Here is a 7599-nt window from a genome sequence, read left to right as displayed (position 1 = left end):
CACAGTCTGCAACAAAAGGCCAGTCTGATCGTTAAAAGGAGCAGGCAGTTAGTTGCTGCTGTGAATATACGCGGCATACCCGCGGTATGAGGTAACCATGTGGCATAGAATCCCTACAGTGCAGAAGGAGGCCATTCGGCCCATCGAGTCTGCACCGACAACAATCCCACCCAGGCCCTATTCCCGTAACCCCACCTATTCACCCTGCTAGTCCTCTGACACTAAAGGGCAATTTATCATGGCCAATCCACCTAACCTGCACATCTTTGGACTGTGGGAGGAAACCGGAGCACCCGGAGGAAACCCACGCAGACACGGGGAGAACGTGCAGACTCCACACAGACAGTGACCCAAGCTGGGAATCGAACCCGGGTCCCTGGAGGTGTGAGGCAGCAGTGCTAACCGCTGCGTCACCGTGCCGCCCTCATCCGCTTCCCTCTCCCCTTCTATCAAAGATCTTCTAACTCTGCCTGGAATAAACTCAATGACCCAGCCTCCACCACTTTCTAATGACCCTCAGAGAGAGAGACCTCTTATTCATAATCTATGCCCTCTTGTTCTTGTCTCCTTCAGAAATGGGAACATTCTCCCCCCACCAAGCCCCTCAGGATCTTGTACATTTCAGTAAGATCACACTTCATTCTTCTAAACTCCAAAGGGTATTGCCCCAACTTGTTCAAACTTTCTTCATAAGATATGTGACGCTAGTGTGCCTTTAAGAAATTTTTTTGTAAATCATGTTCTCTGCAGTTAAGCAGACTTGGGTTTTTTCATTGTTGCTGAGGTGTCTGGTTAGAAGTCCTTTATATTGCTGCTTAAATGGGGTTCTGTTTATTGAAGTGTTGTGGGAAGACTGATTGACAAGTCAAAGTCAGGTAGCTCCTCCACAAAGGAATCCAATGATTTACTTTGTTTTAGTTTAGAAAGTGTTCTCTCTCTCCCTGGTATTGGAAATTCTGCTTGCTAGCTGAAAGCTTCTTACCTCCCTGGAGGGAAAATTCAGCTGTTGGTAGTTTGTTAGTTAGTACCTAGAGTCTTCCTCTCTCTCCCTGGTATTTTGAAATTCTGCTGGCTAGCTGGAAGCAAAGCTTCTTGCCTTCCTGGAGTGAAAATTCTGCTGTTGGTGGTTTGTTAGTTAGTACCTAGAGCCCCTCACTCTCTCCCTGGTGTTTTGGGAAGCTGTTTTGACTTCAAGCTTGTCTGTGTGTTTCGCAAGCGAACTGCAGCATTCAACCAAAGGATTAAGTTCCAGCATCACGTGAGCAGTCGTATTTTCTGTGCTGAATCTGTGGCAAGGGTTTTGTTTCTGGGATTTGTTTGATTGGAACGGTATTTAGCTATTAAGGTTTATACAATATCATTGTAATTGGTAAAGGTTATTGCTAATTTTCTTACTATACTTGTTAACTGTATTCTTAAATAAACTTTACGAAAAGTTCCGAGTGGGTCGGTTGAATCATACCTGGAGTGAAACATCTCACATTCACCCTAGCCAAATTCAAACTGCAAACCTTATGATCCAGGCGGACTTCAGAAAACACTTTGGAGTTTCTGACCTGAATTATAACAGATAAACAATTCCTCCCAGGAATGAGTCGAATGAATCTTCTCTAAACAGCTTCTCTTATCTTTTATTAATTTACAGGATGTGGGTATCACTGGCTATGCTAGCATTTATTGCCCATCCCTGGTTGTCCTTCAGAAGGTGGTGATGAGCTGCCTTCTTGAATCACTGCAGTCTCTGAGGTGTAGGTACACCCATAGTGCTGTTAGGGAGGGAGTTCCAGGATTTTGACCTAATGACAGAGAAAGAAAAGCGATATATTTCCAAGTCAGGATGATGTGGAGAATCCGGCGTTGGACTGGGGTGGGCACAGGAAGAAGTCTCACAACACCAGGTTAAAATTCCAACAGGTTTATTTGGTAGCACGAGCTTTCGGAGTCTCGCTCCTTCTTCAGGTCTCCACTCACCTGATGAAGGAGCAGCGCTCCAAAAGCTCGTGCTACCAAATAAACCTGTTGGACTTTAACCTGGTGTTGTGAGACTTCTTACTAAGTCAGGATGGTGAGTGACTTGGAGGGGAACCTCCAGGTGGTTGCTGCACTTATCCTTCTAGATGGTAGAGGTCGTGAGTTTGGAAGGTGCTGTCTAAGGATCTTTGGTGAGTTCCTGCAGTGCATCTTGTAGATGGTACACACTGCTGCCACTGTGCATCAGTGGTGGAGGGAGTGAAGGTTTGTAGATGTGGTGCTAATCAAGCGGGGCTGCTTTGTCCTGGATGGTGTCAAGCTTCTTGAGTGTTGTTGGAGCTGCACCCATCCAGGCAAGTGGAGAGTATTCCATCACACTCCTGACTTGTGCCTTGTTGATGGTGAACAGGCTTTGGGGAGTCAGGAGGTGAGTTACTCATCGCAGTATTCCTGGTAGCTGCAGTATTTATGTGGCTGGTCTAGTTCAGTTTCTGGTCATCCCCAGGATGTTGAAAGTAGGGGATTCAGCGATGGTAATGCCATTGAATGTCAAAGAGGAGCTGGTTAGATCCTCTCTTGTTGGAGATGGTCGTTGCCTGGCATTTGTGTGACACACATTTTCCCTTCCACTTGTCAGCCCAAGCCTGGATATTGTCCAGGTCTTGCTGTATTTGGATATGAACTGCGTCAGTATCTGAGGAGTGGCGAATGGTGCTGAACATTGGACAGTCATCAGCGAACATCCCCATTTTTGACCTTTTAACGGATGGAAGGTCATTGATGATGATTGGGCCTCGGACACTACCCCGAGGAACTCCTGCAGTGATGTCCTGGGACTGAAATGATTGACCTGCAATCACCATCTTCCTTTGTGCCAGGTATGACTGCACCCAGCAGAGAGTTTTCCCCTGATTCCCATTGACTCCAGTTTTGCGAGGGCTCCTTGATGCCACACGTGGTTAAGTGCTGCCTTGATGTCAAGGGCTCTCACATCTAATGCAATTATATATTTTTTTCAGAACTGCGCAGAGTATTCCAGATGTGGTCTCACCAATGTCCTTGTACAGCTGCAGTACAACTTCCCTACTTTCATATTCCATGCCTCTTGCAATAAAAGCCAACATTTGATTTACCTTCTTTACCACTTGCTCTCCCTGCATACACAGACTTTCTGTGATTCATGTACCGGGACACCCAGATCCCTCTGGACCACCGAGTTCTGCAATCTCTCTCCATTAAATAACATCTGGCTTTTCTACGCTCCATTTATAATGGTCCACAGCTACACCGATTTAGAATATAAGGAGGTAACTAACATCCCAATTCATTAATACTCTGCTCCCTCACCTCCACCAGCAAGCAGAGATGGAGATGGAGTCGAGCAGAGTCAGGAAGCACACTTGCGCAGGCTCTTACCCGGAGAGCGTCCAGTACTACAGCTTTCTGAGTCGCGGTCAGCTGGGACAGAAATGGAGTGAAACAGGGACAAGCACTGGCTATAACCGAGGCAGGAACATTCCTCAGGACTGAGGGGCTGAATCCCGGCAGAAAACGAGCAAGCTGGCAAACGATATCCACAGTTATCTAGAAATATTCAACAAGACACAAATAAATAATCACTACCATATCTGAAGTTTCAGTTCACACACACTGACTGCCGCTGTGCTTTGGTCATTACTTTGCAATGATCTTTTCCCTATAAATTCCTTCCCACATTTAGAATGAAAATTCCCAGGTAAACTATATATACAGATATAGAAACCATAGAACCATTAGAAAATTACAGCTCAGAAACAGGCCTTTTGGCCCTTCTTGTCTGTGCCGAACCATTTTATGCCTAGTCCCACTGACCTGCACTTGGACCATATCCCTCCACACCCCTCTCACCCATGAACCCGTCCAAGTTTTTCTTAAATGTTAAAAGTGACCCCGCATTTACCACTTTATCTGGCAGCTCATTCCACACTCCCACCACTCTCTGCGTGAAGAAGCCCCCCCTAATATTCCCCTATTATATATAGAAATATAAAACTATGCAAACTATATATTTATCTATGTAAACTATATATATATAAAACTATATAAACTATAGTTATGTCAACTATATTCCCAGCCTTCAGACTGTGGTGAAACTGTAACACTCCCTGGGCACACAGCCCTGGAGAATCTGATTCACTGCTTCCCAAATTGCTGCTAATTTTCCAACTTAACAGAAAAAACAACTAATAAATGAGAAAACTTTAACCAGATTGTGTGACCTTGAATGAGGATTGAATTATCTCTGATTCAATTCTTAAAACAAAGGAGACAATCGGCAACTTCAGGAAGTGTAGAGGAGGACATGCCCCTGTCTGCATCAACGGGGATGAAGTGGAAATGGTCGAGAGCTTCAAGTTTCGAGGTGCCCAGATCAACGCCTCTACTTTCTCAGAAGGCTGAGGAAATTCAGAACGCCCGCTACAATTCTCACCAACTTTTACAGATGCACCACAGAAAGCATGCTTTCCGATCGCACCACAGCTTGGTATAGCTCTTGCTCTGACCAAGACCGCAAAAAACTACAAAGGATTGTGAGTGTAGCCCAGTCCATCACACAAACCAGCCTCCCATCCATTAACTCTGTCAACACTGCCCGCTGCCTCGGAAAAGCAGCCAGCATAATCAAGGACCCCGCGCACCCCGGACATTCTCTCTTCCACCTTCTTCCATCGGGAAAAAGATACAAAAGTCTGAGGAAACGTACCAACCGACTCAAGAACAGCTTCTTCCCTGCTGCCGTCAGACGTTTGAATATATATTAAGTTGATCTTTCTCTACATCCGAGCTATTACTGTAACATTGCATTCTGCACTGTCTTTTCCTTCTCCCCATGTACTCTATGAACGGTATGTTTTGTCTGTATAGCGCACAAGAAACAATATTTTTCACTGTATACTAATACATGTGACAATAATAAATCAAATCAATTATCTTTACCCTGGGAGTGTCTGATGGGGTCAGTGTGGAGGCATCTTTACTTTGTATCTAACCCTGTGCTGTACCTGTCCTGGGAGCGTTTGATGGGGACAGTGTAGAGGGAGCTTTACTCTGTATCTAACCCCGTGCTGTACCTGTCCTGGGAGTGTTTGATGGAGACAGTGTAGTGGGAGCTTTACTCTGTATCTAACCCCGTGCGGTACCTGTCCTGGGAGTGTTTGATGGGGACAGTGTAGAGGGGGCTTTACTCTGTATCTAACCCCGTGCTGTACCTGTCCTGGGAGTGTTTGATGGGGGACAGTGTAGTGGGAGCTTTACTCTGTATCTAACTCCGTGCTGTACCTGTCCTGGGAGTGTTTGATGGGGACAGTGTAGAGGGGGCTTTACTCTGTATCTAACCCCGTGCTGTACCTGTCCTGGGAGTGTTTCATGGGAAATTGATACAAATACTTACATTAATATCCAGGATCATGTCCGACACAAGTTGATGAACCTTTAAAAGGTTAATAAAGAATAGTTAAGATTTGTATTCCGTTGCTACTTAACATTTTTGAGTCAGTATTGAGGTGTCTCGTCATCATATTTAACTGCCCTTCCTCATCTCTCTGCCTCCAAGGTGGTGACACTTATTGGGTCATCATTGCTCATCAGAGAGGCTGGATTGTAATTATTACCAATCCCTCTACTTCACCATTCCAGCTGCATTACATCATGGCAACATTATCTTCTATATATAAAGACACGCACCCACCCCTCAACTACCCATTATGCCCACACACTTGCCCACACCCGCCCTCACCCACGCCCACACACACTCACCCACGCCCACACACACTCACCCACGCCCACACACACACACTCGCCCACACACACACACTCGCCCACACACACACACTCGCCCACACACACTCGCCCCCACACACACACACTCGCCCACACACACTCGCCCACACACACTCGCCCACACACACTCGCCCACACACGCCCACACACACGCCCACCCACGCCCACACACACGCTCACCCACGCCCACACACACGCTCACCCACGCCCACACACACGCTCACCCACGCCCACACACACGCTCACCCACGCCCACACACACGCTCACCCACGCCCACACACACGCTCACCCACGCCCACACACACGCTCACCCACGCCCACACACACGCTCACCCACGCCCACACACACGCTCACCCACGCCCACACACACGCTCACCCACGCCCACACACACGCTCACCCACGCCCACACACACGCTCACCCACGCCCACACACACGCTCACCCACGCCCACACACGCTCACCCACGCCCACACACGCTCACCCACTCACCCACACACGCTCACGCACACCCGCCCACACACACTCACCCACGCCCACACACACTCACCCACGCCCACACACCCACGCCCACACACTCACCCACGCCCACACACTCACCCACGCCCACACACTCACCCACGCCCACACACTCACCCACGCCCACACACTCACCCACGCCCACACACTCACCCACGCCCACACACTCACCCACGCCCACACACTCACCCACGCCCACACACTCACCCACGCCCACACACTCACCCACGCCCACACACTCACCCACGCCCACACACTCACCCACGCCCACACACTCACCCACGCCCACACTCACCCACGCCCACACACTCACCCACGCCCACACACTCACCCACGCCCACACACTCACCCACGCCCACACACTCACCCACGCCCACACACTCACCCACGCCCACACACTCACCCACGCCCACACACTCACCCACGCCCACACACACACTCACCCACGCCCACACACGCACTCACCCACGCCCACACGCGCACTCACCCACGCCCACACGCGCACTCACCCACGCCCACACGCGCACTCACCCACGCCCACACACGCACTCACCCACGCCCACACACGCACTCACCCACGCCCACACACGCACTCACCCACGCCCACACACGCACTCACCCACGCCCACACACACACTCACCCACGCCCACACACACACTCACCCACGCCCACACACACACTCACCCACGCCCACACACACACTCGCCCACACACACACTCACCCACGCCCACACACACACTCACCCACGCCCACACACACACTCACCCACGCCCACACACACACTCACCCACGCCCACACACACACTCACCCACGCCCACACACACACACTCACCCACGCCCACACACACACTCACCCACGCCCACACACACACACTCACCCACGCCCACACACACACACTCACCCACGCCCACACACACACACTCTCACCCACGCCCACACACTCACCCACGCCCACACACACACGCTCACCCACGCCCACACACACACGCTCACCCACGCCCACACACACACGCTCACCCACGCCCACACACACACGCTCACCCACGCCCACACACACACGCTCACCCACGCCCACACACACACGCTCACCCACGCCCACACACACACGCTCACCCACGCCCACACACACACGCTCACCCACGCCCACACACACACGCCCACACACACACACACACCCACGCCCACACACCCACGCCCACACACACACACTCACCCACGCCCACACTCACCCACGCCCACACTCACCCACGCCCACACTCACCCACGCCCACACTCACCCACGCCCG

This window comes from Mustelus asterias, chromosome 29, assembly GCF_964213995.1.
Source record: "Mustelus asterias chromosome 29, sMusAst1.hap1.1, whole genome shotgun sequence".
NCBI lineage: Eukaryota > Metazoa > Chordata > Chondrichthyes > Carcharhiniformes > Triakidae > Mustelus > Mustelus asterias.
The sequence above is the reverse complement of the archived record's forward strand: the minus strand, read 5'-3'. Positions refer to the sequence as shown.